At 49.8% G+C, this 13,973-nt stretch overlaps 2 protein-coding genes across 5 annotated transcripts in view; both read right to left on the reverse strand.

Moving 5' to 3' along the window:
- Window positions 1–13,973, reverse strand: part of LOC308580918 (uncharacterized protein) — a 161,170-nt gene that overhangs the window by 23,107 nt on the left and 124,090 nt on the right. The window contains exon 1 of one of the 4 annotated variants that reach the window (XM_081183220.1): window positions 13,470–13,492. The exons of the other annotated variants lie outside the window; for them this stretch is intronic. The gene's annotated coding sequence lies outside the window, so the exon portion shown is untranslated. Of the gene's footprint in view, window positions 1–13,469; window positions 13,493–13,973 lie in introns of those variants that run through there. 4 annotated transcript variants of the gene reach the window in all.
- LOC308580515 (uncharacterized protein) overlaps window positions 1–13,973 on the reverse strand; it is a 43,635-nt gene that overhangs the window by 14,552 nt on the left and 15,110 nt on the right. The window lies entirely within an intron of this gene.

Below are 13,973 nucleotides of genomic sequence, written 5' to 3' on the forward strand. Positions count from 1 at the left end.
ACTTTTTTACGTCATTTAGTTAAGATTTAAAAATACCAAAGGTAAGTTATTCCACTCAGTAATCAGGATTACAGGTGATTTTCAAATAAGTTCAGTGGCTTTATTAACAATGGTTAGATATTTGAAAATGTCCGTTGGCGCACTTTGATACACTAAGGGTTAGCGCCTCCAGTAATGGCTGAATTCCTCTGATCGGGAGGAACTTGCTTTGTGGAAATCTGGGTCTGGCCGCCACAGCGAAGGCGGAGACCCACTAAAAATCGCAGGCGGGAGAAGCCTGTGAACGTGGGATTCGTCTGGCACCTTTTGCGCCTCCTCTACTCGCGGGGAAACCTGTTTTCGGGGATCTGGAGCGACGGGTGAGTGGCACGGTGCTTCGAATTGACTGCTTCTTTCACGGAGTGAAGCCGCATTGCTATTGCTGGAGAGCGCTGACTTTTCCCTGTGGACAATTTGATTCTAAAACAATTACCCGTGAGTAGAACGGAAAATTGGATCTTTAAACGTCTTAATTTGGCACCGAAACGGGGAGGTTTCAAAAAGAAAGTCCGCCTCCCCTTTTTGTAAATAGACTGAAGCATAGAGGCTGCAAGTCTTGGAAAGCCTTCCGTAAAGGATTAAACTTCCATCGGTTAAAATCACTAACCCCCCCTTGGAAGCAGGAGAAGAGGGGGGAAATTTTGGATCGTGTAAGCCTGCAGGAGAAAGTGAAGAAAGTCAAATTACCACCGCTCTGAACCTGGAAACGGTCTGCTAGTAAGACCGACGTTTTGGAATTGCCCATTGAATCTGAATAGATCGTTCGTTGACAGCTAGTTAAATAAGAGAAATACATTGTTTCCATTGTCTCCCTCTGCGTTTAAAAAGGAGTAAAAGTAACTGAAAATTGAAACTAACTTTATTGTTTGAACTGTGCTTAAAAGGATCGATACAAATCGAAATTGTTTCCCTCTAGAAGAAGCTTTTGAAATTGTTACATGAGTTGAGCTGGGGGGATCTCCAGCTGCAAGATAAAAAACTGTGAGAATCTGGGACTGACCTTGGATTGTTAAGAATGTTGACAGAAGAAGCCTTAGTGGTTGCATTATGTAAGATAAATGACTCACTGGAACAGCTCCATAGGAAGACGGATGTGATGACTATAAAAATTGATAACTTGGGACAAAAAGTGACTAATTTAGGACAAAAAGCGAACATTAATACAGAAACTATTCAGGAATCGATACAGGGATCTACTTTGACATGGCAAATTGTAGAGAAGGCGGGGGAGAAAGTTGTCGTTGTTGAACCTAAAATAGCACAAGTGGACAGGGAGAGAGCCCCAGCCTTACAGATGTAATTTGATGACTATAAGTTGATGCCTTTTATGATTGAATTTAGGGAAAGTCAGATTTTGAGGATTGGAGCCCCGCTTGGACTGGAGAAGGAAAGTTGGATAGATCCCTTCATGCAGGGATTTATTGACCTCTGGGACCTGGACTTGGGTCAGGAGGAGATTGGAGTTGTGGGGACCTCCAGATTTAGAGGAACTTTGAAATACGTCCTGAAATATCTTTGGGATCTTAGTTTTAACTATGGAGATTTGGCTGAGCTGTCAAGAAGGAATAAAAACATTGCTAGGTGGGAATTTCCCCGAGATCTACTCTTCAGCATCAAAGGAAGGAAAATAAGAACAAGATCAGCAGAAGACAAAGCAAAGTGCATGTATAAATATGAAGAAGACTTGCAGAAGGGACTTGAAAAAGAGTTAAGAGCCTCGGACAGAAGATCACCAGGTTGATGGACTATATGGAATTGACGGAGATGACTGGCAGGGTCCGAGACCAGGGAGAGGAGATGGTGGGAGAAGATTGGAAAAAGTTTAAAGTTTATCTATGGAAATACAGTGGTGCCCCGCAAGACGAATGCCTCGCAAGACGGAAAACTCGCTAGACAAGAGTTTTCCATTTTGGAGTTGCTTCGCAAAACGAATTTCCTACGGGCTTGCTTCGCAAGATGAAAATGTCTTGCGAGTTCCTGCGGGTCCCCCCCCCTTTTTCTAAGCCGCTAAGCCACTTATCCACTAAGCCACTAATAGCACTAATCCGCTAAGCCGTCAATGGGCTTGTTTCGCAAGACGAAAAAACCGCAAGACGAAGAGACTCGCGGAACGGATTCTTTTCGTCTTGCGAGGCACCACTGTAATGTAAAATTAATGAGTGTTAGGAAAATGTTGGAATGAAATTATATGGCTTTAGTAGAAATGTTATAAGGAATTAAGCAGAAATAAGTATTTTAGTATTAATGGAAAATAAGGTTAAAATATGTTGAGATAACTATATGACAGAAAATAGAGAAAGATGGAAAGGACTTGCTGAAATAATTTATAGAAATGGGAGGTGAGAGGAGGTCGATGAAACAAGGGAATGAAAGAGAGGGTATTGAGATGGTATGATGTGTGTTCTTTTTGAATTGTTTTTGTTGTTTTGTTTAATGTGTTAATGTCGTGTTGTGTATTGTTTATATATTGTATTGTATTGTTTTTTCTTTCTTTTCTTTTTCTTTTTTTTCTTTTCTTTTCTCTTTTTTGTAAGGTTTAAAAGTAATAAATATTATTTAAAAATAAAAGATTTAAAAATACCAAAGGTAAGTTATTCCACTCAGTAATCAGGATTACAGGTGATTTTCAAATAAGTTCAGTGGCTTTATTAACAATTGTTAGATTTTTGAAAATGTCCGTTGGGGCACTTTGATACACTAAGACATTGGGACACACTGATATGTATAAAAGTGCCCCGCTTAGTGTACAATAAACTCTAAACTCATTAAATTTGAAAAGAAAAAACCTGTTGTTTACTACGTGGCCAAAGTCATTTCTAAATATAATATGATTTCAAGGATGTTGTTTTGCGGTTGCCAAAACGAAATTTCCCAAAGGGAACATCATCTCTTTATACTTTTTCTATTGACTTATGTGGATATAATGTGTAACAGAAGCTAAGTGTTAAGTACCGTATTTTTCGCCCCATAGGACTGTCACGGCTAAAATGGCCGCTGTTTCTTTAATGCGAATAAAGCGGGGTCAGCATGACTCAGCGGTCTGCACCAAGTTGTATATATAAGTGAGAAATGTTAGTTTGTTGCTGAGGCTGGTGTTTGGGTTAGTTGGTTGGTTGGTTGGTGCTGGTGTGTATAGTTATTCAGTCGTGTTTTGCACAAAGACTTTTAAGAATAAAACTCTGCAAGAATATTCTCGTGGACTCTTTTTGTGCCGACAAGGAGACTGAGGAGACAAAGGGAGGTCAGAACCCTTTCCTTCTTTTTTTTTTTGCTTTTTACAAACACTGACAGGTTATGGGCCCAGTGTTTCTGAGCATCTGCAGAGTGCAAAACGACTGACAGCATCTCAGCAGGGAGCTGGTGAGTCCTGGTGGTGTACGAAGCCAGTGGCTGTGCGTTGGAGCAGTTGGTGGCAAGCTGTAACTGTCTGCAGTGACGCTGGAGCGGCTAGGATCTGAGGATCAAGAAAGCACTCAGCGTCGGCTACTGGAACAGTTTGAACTGCTAGAGGACCACAGTAGGTGACTCACAGAGCGGCTACACCAGTTGCAGAGTCAGGCGGGACCTGGGGGTCAACAGAGGCAGCAGCTAGAAGCCGGTGAGTGCCAGCCAGGACCATCCAGTTGGACTCTAAAGAGAGAGTCAGGAGAGATTGCTGGAGGCTCTACAGAAGGGGCTCAGCAAGCACCAGCAGAGATGGCAGATTTCCAGTCTTCCCAAGTTGTAAATATTGGGGGAGGCATCCCTTTTGAACTTCTCTCAGAAAACAACTGGCTGAGTTGGTCAATTAATATGCAGCAGTTGTTAAGGAGAGATGGACTATGGGGCTGTGTTGAAACTGAGGTTTTGAGACGGGACTCTGCTGAGAAAAAACGGCTGGGTGAAAGGGTCTGTGCCCAAATTATGCTGTGTTTGAGCAACTCTCAGTTATTGCATGTAGCAAATGCCAGCACAGCGTTTGAGTGCTGGAATTTATTAAGGGCAATGCATGTCAGAGAAACTGCTGGAACTATCATTTCTCTGACCAGGCTGTTCAGGACTGTTATGAAGGAAGGTGAGAGTTTGGCAACTCATCTTCAAACGCTGAAATCTCTGTTTCTTCAACTACAGCAGAGAGGTAAGCGTTATGATGAGACTGACCAAACCTACATTATCCTTTCAAGTTTGCCTGAAAGCTGGTTGCCCGTGATTAACAGCATGGAGAGTATGCGTCCCCAAGATCTGACCCTTGAGTATGTGGTTGGCAGATTGACCGAAGAAGCAGAAAGCAGGTCAGATAAACAGGCTGAACTGCAAGAGCAGAGGAGTTACAGTCGAGGGGGTCAGCAGCAGAATCTGCCAATGGAGCAACGCCAAGGTTTGGACTTGGCCATGGCGGTGAGGAGGTGCTATAGATGCAACCAACCCGGGCATCTCCAAAGTCAATGCAGGGCAAGACTTCCAGGAGACGACATGGAGCAGAGACAGCAATCGACGCAGAAACGTAAGCAGAAGGGGTTCTCTTCAGGGAAGAAGAACACACGTTGACAAAACTGGGTTTATGTATATAATGTATGTATGTGTCAGAGCTGCTTGAAGATCCTAGCTCACAGAGGATCACGCTAGCCAGCGATCATTAAGTAAAAGTCTTTATTGAATTACAGTTTCCATTCTCACGCTGCTGCGCGCAAACTCTACGTCTAGTAGCTAGATCGGCGAAGCTCCGTCTGAGTCTCCGCCCCGTGAGCACCAACTTAATATCCTAGCCTTGCTCCACCTTTTCCGCCTGTCCTCCTCTGGGTCCCTCTACCCCCCGGGGCCTCCTCCTTCCGGGATTCTTCTGACGCTGACCCGGACCCTCCTGCCTCCTTGCGCCGGGCTTTAGGACCTGGTTCCCTTTCGGGGCTGCTTACTGCGCCGCCTTCCTCTGCATTTGAACTTGGCGCGCGCGCCCAACCTTCCACCTTCCTCTTAACCGTTTCTTCGCTCCCCGATGGAGGTGTGGCCACTCCTGACTCATGCCCTCCCTCCTGTGGTGAGCTGCCAGCGCTTCCCCCCTGGCTCCCTTCCTCTTCCCTGCTTCCTGGCGGCGACGCTGGTCCCGATTTCCAGCTGCTCCCCCCCGAGTCCCCTCTGGCTCTATCTTCCTGGGGTGCCCCCCTTGCCCTGGCCACTGGTGCTCCTTTCTGTGAATCCTCTGATTCACTGGAAAGACTAGGAGATCTCGGGTCGTCGTCATCACTCATCTTTTCTTCTGCCTCCTCCCCTTCGCTCTCTGTTTCCTCCCTTGCCCGTGCCTCTGCTCCTAAACCCCTGACATCCATCCCCCCCTCGAAGCCCCCCATCCCCCCCTCCCCTCCTTCCGGTGCTGGAGCTGGGGGCTGCTGTTGCAAAGGGACGAACGTCGGATATCGGTCGCTTCCCGTGGCGGGCCTCCATCTGAAGTCTTCCGGTTCTTCCTCCCTGCTCTCGTCGACGACGGTCACCTCCGCTTCCATCTCTGTGCCGCCGTGCTCGAAACCAGGGTCGTCCCCGAAAATGTCCATGTCCGTCTCTCCCTCACTTCCTCCTGGCGGCGTTGCTCGTCCTGAGCATTCCAGCCACTTTCTGCGGAACTGCTCCTCTGGCCTATCGTCCCACCAATACGAGGGTTCTGAGGCGGATCCCGAGGGTGACCCCTCCGGGGAACGGACGTCTCGTGTCGGTTCCTCGTCCGAGTCGAACCCCCGGAACGTGCTGGCCGAAAGCGTGGGCGTGAAAAGCCAGTCGTCGAAAAAGTCTGCTGGCATAGGTCTATGTGGGAAGAGGGCATGAAACTCGTCTTTGAGCAGAGGTTCGTCTAAGGCGTAGCCCGGCACCCAGCTGTTCGCACTGGCCGGGGTGCCCTCCTTGGCGAGAAAGTATTCTACCCCCTCTTCCCCCCATCTGGAGTCCAAAATCTCCGTGACTTCGTTGATGCGCTCCTTCTGTGCCACTCCCGCGTGCCCTGTTCTGTCTCTGGCCGGACTCGGCGCCGTTCCGGGTTCCTGGAACCTGTGCGGTGCCTTGTAGGGAGTGAGCACCGATCTGTGGAATACCGGATGCATCCTGGAACCCTCCGGAAGTGCCAGTCTGAAAGCTACCGGGTTGACCTGCTCTTCGACTTGGTAGGGCCCCAGTTGCTTATGCCCTAGTTTCTTCTTGGCCAACGACCTGGCCGGCACTGCGTGGGCTGCTAACCAAACCCAGTCTCCCACGTGGAGCTCTTCTCCAACCCTTCTGTGCTTGTCTGCTTGTACCTTGTATGCGTGCTTGGCCAGCTCCAGGTGGCGCCTCAGCTGATCGTGGACTTCCTGCAGCTCCGACGCGAACGCATCTGCTGTCTGCGGCTCCCCCTCCCCCATTCTTTCCAGTCCCGGGAAGGTTCTGGGGTGCCTCCCGTTGTTGGCGAAGAACGGCGTGACCCCCGTGGACACGTGCTTCGTGTTGTTGTAGGCGAACTCGGCAAGCGGCAGGTAATCCACCCACGTCGCAGGCTGTTGATTTGCATAACATCTCAGGTACTGCTGCATGATGGCATTGACCCGCTCCGCTTGCCCGTTGGTCTGCGGGTGTCTCGCCGACGCCAGGTTGATCTTGACGTTCAGGAAGCCCATCAGCTTCTGCCAGAAATTCGAGATGAACTGCCGCCCCCGGTCGGACAGAATAGACCGTGGCAGACCGTGAACCTTGAACACGTGGTCTATGAACAGTTTGGCGGTTTGCTCCGCCGTGGCCACCTTAGCACACGGAATGAAATGGGCCATCTTGGAAAACAGGTCCACCACCACCAGCACTGCCGTCTTGCCCCTTGAGCTGGGCAGATCCGTGACAAAGTCCAGGGCCACCCTTTCCCAAGGTTCGACCGGAGTTTGCAGCGGTTCCAACAGTCCGGCCGGCGGTTTGTGCACTGGTTTGGCCCTCTGGCAGGTGTCACACCTCGCCACGTAGTCTGCGACCTCCCCTCTCATTCCAGGCCACCAGAAATCCCTGGCTACTAATTCCACCGTCTTCTCCTTGCCAAAGTGCCCGGCCGTGGGCGCGTCGTGCAGCTGCTGCAGCACCTTGGCTCGAAGTTCGTCTCCCGGCACGTAGATGGCCCCTTTACGGATGAGCAATCCATCTCTTAGCTGGAAACCGTCGGCCGCTGCCTTGCCCCTTTGCACCTCTGCCATCTTTGCTCGTGCGAAGGAGTCCCCCTGCAACGCTCGTCGCACCGCCTCTAGGTCCACGGTCGCCGCGGCGCACGCCCACACTGTCGGTGCGAAGATGTGCATGGCGGCCGCTGGTGTTGCGTCCTCCAGATACTGTGGCTTACGGGAGAGAGCGTCTGCCATGATGTTGGTGTCCCCCGGGACATACTCTATTCGGAAGTCGAAGTTCGCAAAGAACTCAGCCCAACGTATCTGCCTCTGATTCAGGAACTGTGCCGTGCGCCAGTGCTCTAGATTCTTGTGGTCCGTGCAAACCTGCACCGTGTGCTTGGCGCCGATCAGAAAGTGCCTCCACGCTTTGAACGCTGCGTGAATGGCCAGCAACTCCCTGTCCCATATGGTGTAGTTCTGCTCGGACTTGCTGAGCTTCCTGGAGTAAAACGCTCCCGGTCGCCACACCCCCTGCGGGTCTTTCTGCAGCAGGACCGCCCCCACGGCTCTGTCCGAAGCGTCTGTCTCCACCCTCATCGGCTTGCTGGGGTTGACATGAAGCAGCTGCTCTTCCGACGCGAAGAGACGCTTGAGTGCCTGAAAGGACTGCTCCGCCTGCTCTGTCCAAATGAACTTCTTTTTCTTGGAGCTAAGCGTGTCAGTGATGGCCGCCGTCTGCATCGCGAAGCCCTTGATAAACTTGCGATAGAAGTTCGCAAAGCCGACAAACCGTTGGACCTCCTTCCGGTTGCGCGGGCTCTTCCAATCCAGCACCGCTCGAACCTTGGCGCTGTCCATGGCGAGCCCCTTGTCAGACAGCTTGTAGCCCAGAAAATCCACCTCCGTCACGTCAAATTGGCACTTCTCCAGCTTGGCGTAGAGCCTATGTTGCTTTAGCCTGCTCAGCACTTCCTTGACGTGCTTGTCATGCTCCTGCTGCGACTCCGAAAAGATCAGGATGTCATCTAAGAAACAGACGCACGTCTTGTAGAGAAGTCCCGCCAACACGTGATGCATAAATGCTTGAAAAACGTGGGAGCCATTTTGCAATCCAAAAGGCATAACTCTATATTCGTAGGTCCCCAGTGGCGTGAACATGGCTGTCTTCCACTCATCACCCTCCCGCATGCGAATGAGGTTGTACGCCCCCCGCAGGTCAATTTTGCAGTCATATGGTCTGTGAGGGGGTAGCCTGTCTGCCTCCTTCTCGCAGAAAACTTCCAAAAATTCAGCGTACTTGTGGGGAATCGCTTGCAGCGTGCCTAGCAGCAGCTGTGACTCCTCTTCCTCTCCTTCCTGCCTGGGCACGATGCAGTGTTCAGCACAAAAGGAAGAGCCGAAGGTCAGCTGCCTCTGGTACCAAGCCATCGTTGGGCTGTGCTTGTCCAGCCAACTCATGCCCAATACAACGGGCGTGTCAGATAGTTGAGTGACGTTGAAGCTGATGATTTCTCTGTGATTCCCAAGTCGCATCACCATTGGTGGCGTCTGCTTCACCACTTGCCCCCCGAGCAGCTCCCTGCCATCCACCGTGACAACCTGCAGGGGCAGTGTGGCTGGCAGCAACTGCACAGCGTGCCTGTCGACAAAGTCCTGCCCTATAAAGTCCGCATTGCTGCCTGAGTCGATGGTGATTGGCACGTCTATGGTGATTCCATTGGGCAGCTGGAGAGATGCTGTGAGCCGCACTACTGGTTTGGGCGGGAGGGGGTTCACGGGCTGCAAAATTTCTGGGGACTGCGTCACTAACACGTCTGGCTGGGCCCCAGTGCCTCTTCCTCCAGCCAGACTGCGTCGTTTCCCTGCTGTGGTCCTCCTTGCTGCGTTGCTGCAGTCACCATTGCTGAGGCTGCAGTGAGCTTGTGGGGCCTCTGGGGACACTCTTTTGCCATATGCCCTGGTTCCTCACAGACGTAACACTTCCTGTTCCCTCTAGGAGGCTTCGCTTTCACTGCTGCCGGTGCTAGGGCTCTGGTTGCTGACTGAGCCCTTGCACCTCCAACCTCCATAGGTTCGGCTCCTCCTCCTGGCGGAGGCGTGGATTGCGCCCGCGCTGCTTCTCTGGGAAGGAAGGAGGGGCCCCCGGCTGGTTCGCGCCCTCCACGCCCTTCGTCCCTGCTCCACGGACGTCCTTCCAGCCTCACCCCCACTGCCAGTGCCCTCTGAACGACCTCCTGGGTGGTTCGGGGTCTCTCCCCCCTCGCGATCTCATCTTTAATCGAGTTGTGCAGCCCCTCCCAAAAGAGGTCTCTTACAGGAGCCGAATCTCTGTCCCATTCCAGGGCACTGACCAAGGCGAAAAAGCGGGCATGATACTGCCTGACGCTGGCCCTCCCTTGTCTCAGCCCATGCACCTCCTTCCGTGCAAGATCCACGTCAATACTTGATAAAAAGCACCCATCCATCGCTTTAATAAAGGCATCCGCATTCTGGAGCGCCGGATCCTTATCTCTCCATAAATTGCGTAGCCATGCTTTCGCATCCCCATGCAGATGGGACATGATGAACCCCACTCTCTCTTGTTCATCTCTAAAGTCTTTATGCAGCAGTTGCAGTGCGCACAGTACGTCGGCTCTAAAGTTGGGATACTGTTGCAGGTTCCCATCGAAGTGAGAGACTAGCCCGCCTGCCCGTCTCGCCAACCCAATTCCCTCCTGCCGGGGTGTCTGCTTTGTCAGCACGTCTAACCTGACCTGGAGATCCCTGCAGGCGGCAGCTGCCTCCTCCTCTCTCTTCCTGGATGCGAGAACCTCGGCGTTCAGTTGTGCCACTGCTTTTCTGAGGTCCTCTATCTGCTGCTCAGCCGTCATGTCGTCTGCCGTTCGTGAGCTCGCTAGTAGGCACCTGTTTCTCTCCCCTCCTCGAGGCTGTAGATGCCCACAATGAGGAGACGGAGCTTACTGTCAGAGCTGCTTGAAGATCCTAGCTCACAGAGGATCACGCTAGCCAGCGATCATTAAGTAAAAGTCTTTATTGAATTACAGTTTCCATTCTCACGCTGCTGCGCGCAAACTCTACGTCTAGTAGCTAGATCGGCGAAGCTCCGTCTGAGTCTCCGCCCCGTGAGCACCAACTTAATATCCTAGCCTTGCTCCACCTTTTCCGCCTGACTGTCCTCCTCTGGGTCCCTCTACCCCCCGGGGCCTCCTCCTTCCGGGATTCTTCTGACGCTGACCCGGACCCTCCTGCCTCCTTGCGCCGGGCTTTAGGACCTGGTTCCCTTTCGGGGCTGCTTACTGCGCCGCCTTCCTCTGCATTTGAACTTGGCGCGCGCGCCCAACCTTCCACCTTCCTCTTAACCGTTTCTTCGCTCCCCGATGGAGGTGTGGCCACTCCTGACTCATGCCCTCCCTCCTGTGGTGAGCTGCCAGCGCTTCCCCCCTGGCTCCCTTCCTCTTCCCTGCTTCCTGGCGGCGACGCTGGTCCCGATTTCCAGCTGCTCCCCCCCGAGTCCCCTCTGGCTCTATCTTCCTGGGGTGCCCCCCTTGCCCTGGCCACTGGTGCTCCTTTCTGTGAATCCTCTGATTCACTGGAAAGACTAGGAGATCTCGGGTCGTCGTCATCACTCATCTTTTCTTCTGCCTCCTCCCCTTCGCTCTCTGTTTCCTCCCTTGCCCGTGCCTCTGCTCCTAAACCCCTGACAGTATGCATTGTTTCTGTTGGGGTTTTTCGCATTTAAGAAACAGAAGGGGTGTCACGGCTAAAATGGCCGCTGTTTCTTTAATGCGAATAAAGCTGGGTCAGCATGAAATGTTAGTTTGTTGCTGAGGCTGGTGTTTGGGTTAGTTGGTTGGTTGGTTGGTGCTGGTGTGTATAGTTATTCAGTCGTGTTTTGCACAAAGACTTTTAAGAATAAAACTCTGCAAGAATATTCTCGTGGACTCTTTTTGTGCCGACAAGGAGACTGAGGAGACAAAGGGAGGTCAGAACCCTTTCCTTCTTCTTCTTCTTCTTTTTTTTTTTTTTTTTTTTTGCTTTTTACAAACACTGACAAGGACGCACTTTTCCCCCTCCAAAAATGAAGGGGAAATGTGTGTGCGTCCTATGGGGCGAATGCAGGCTTTCGCTGAAGCCTGGAGAGCGAGAGGGGTCGCTCTCGCTCTCCAGGCGTCACGCAGATCTCCGCAAGACGTAGGAGGAACCCGCGCTGGGCTCCCACGGCTTGCGGAGAGTTGCCTGTATGCTGAAGCCTGGGCATATCCCCGCTATAACACACAAGTTCTAATTAAATCCTAGTATTTACTATACCTAAACATTGAGCACCACAGACTACTACTAATAATAGTAATAATAATTTATTATTTATACCCTGCCCATCTGGCTGAGTTTCCCCAGCCACTCTGGGTGGCTCCCAATCGAGTGTTAAAAACAGTAAAGCATTAAATATTAAGATATACAAAAGATCAGAGGTTTGTTGAAAATTGGGAAAGTTTTACGAAATATCTGAAAAGCTTAATTGACGAACAGATAACACTAGTAGGTTTTCAAGAAGCTCTGTAAAAGGTAAAGGGTAAAGCTAAAAGGAAATGGATGGATGAGAGTGACTTATGGCTTTACAAACACGGAAATGCGGAATCATTGTTTAATGTTATTTTGGACGATTCGTGGAATGACTGAAGGAAGTCAACTTCTATTTCTTTAAGTGAACAGATATGAGTTCTGATTAAGTTTGTTATGTATTCTGATTTTTGAAAACTTAATAAAAATTATACATGAAAAAAAAAAAAAAAATATTAAGAACTTCCCTAAACAGGGCTGCCTTCAGATGTCTTTTAAAAATAAGATAGCTGCTTAATTCCTTGACATCTGATGGGAGGGCATTCCACAGGGCAAGCGCCACTACCCAGAAGGCCCTCTGTCTGGTTCCCTGTAACCTCACTTCTTGCAATGAGGGAACTGCCAGAAGGCCCTCGGCACTGGATCTCAGTGTCCAGGTTGAACGATGGAGGTGGAGACGCTCCTTCAGGTATACAGGACTGAGGCCGTTTAGGGCTTGAAAGGTCAGCACCGACACTTTGAATTGTGCTCAGAAACGTACTCAAATATTCCTCTGCAGGAAAGGAGGCAAATGGAAGCCTTCCCATTGTCTTTGTGCTTACGAATACTGTGTTAAGGAGGGATGAACAGGGTGGGCCTGTGACCTGGATTCAGGAACTAAAGTATTTGCCATCACAAAAGAATGGCCAGGCTGCCCAGGTAATGCAGTTAGTGACCATTAACAGGTATCCTTGGGGACAGGTTTTCTGCTGTAGACCGCCTCCTGTGATGTATTCCTGCTGTAGACAGTCTCCTTCTGTATGATGTTTGGGGGGGGGGTCTTGGGTGGGCAATTTCAAAAGACTATATAAGGCCGTGCACACCTCCCTCCTGGTTGTGGTGAGGGGGGGGACACTGTTGCAATAAAGATCAGGCTTACTAGCCACTTTGCTTCTCCATATACTCTGGTTGGCCTCTGTTATTTTCTCCTACCAATATGGAACCCACTTAAGGACTATATGGGCTCTTGGATACCCCATAAGGGGAAAGGAGCAGGTTTTTTCTTACAACAAAGGTCGTAAGAAAATATTTTAAGATGCCTAGACAGCATCTTAAAAAGCAGAGACATCACCTTGCCAACAAAGGTCCGTATAGTAAAAGCTCTGGTTTTCCCAGTAGTGATGTATGGAAGTGAGAGCTGGACCATAAAGAAGGCAGATCGCCAAAGAATTGATGCTTTTGAATTATGGTGCTGGAGGAGACTCTTGAGAGTCCCATGGACTGCAAGAAGATCCAACCGATCCATTGTGAAGGAGATCAGCCCTGAGTGCTCACTGGAAGGACAGATCGTGAAGCTGAGGCTGCAGTACTTTGGCCACCTCATGAGAAGAGAAGACTCCCTGGAAAAGACCCTGATGTTGGGAAAGATGGAGGGCACAAGGAGAAGGGGACGACAGAGGACGAGATGGTGGGACAGTGTTCTCGAAGCTACAAACATGAGTCTGACCAAACTGCGGGAGGCAGTGGAGGACAGGGGTGCCTGGCTGCTCTAGTCCAGGGGGTCACGAAGAGTCGGACACGACTAAACGACTAAACATCAAACAAGAATATGTTTGGTTGGCACGCTTATTTATGGCAGGATAAAACTAAAACACACAAGAGCTCTATGAATCAGGTTATTCAGAAAATCCTTTTTATAGTATGGGATAAATATAATAATCCGCTGGAAAGAAAAACACCTCTTTGGCTTCCACCCACAAAAGCAACAGCTTTTTAAAAAATGCAATACGGAAGAAGCAATGGGCAACTTACAGAGATCTTTTGGACTTTTCGGAAGAAGAAATAAAACTGATTAAACAGGATGAGGTGGGAGGTGTGATGGCAGATTGGTTTCAATACCATCAAATCATCTTGTTTGGACAAGATAAAGGGAGAGGTTTTTGGACTGAAAGTTCACAGTTTGAAAGAGATATTATGGCGAGGAAAGAAAAAGTGTTTCCCAAATTTCAGGTAGAAAATTGTCCAATCTGAAGAAATGTGCATGCAAACGAAAGCTCATCCCCAGAACAAACTTAGTTGGTCTCTTAGGTACTACTGAACAATTTAAAAAAAAAAACTTTCCAAAATGTATGAGATACTATTAGAATGGGAAGCAAAATAAAACTGGTAAAATCTGCAATGATACACTGGGCCAGAAATTTAGGTCATAATTAGAGCTGGGCTTGATGTTAATGTGCTAACTGTTTCCTAATATTTGAGCTGACATTATATCGCAGATCCAATGTGTATAAGGACTAGGAAATATCTGAATTTCAA

This window comes from Podarcis bocagei, assembly GCF_964188305.1.
Source record: "Podarcis bocagei genome assembly, chromosome: 2".
Classification (NCBI taxonomy): domain Eukaryota; kingdom Metazoa; phylum Chordata; class Lepidosauria; order Squamata; family Lacertidae; genus Podarcis; species Podarcis bocagei.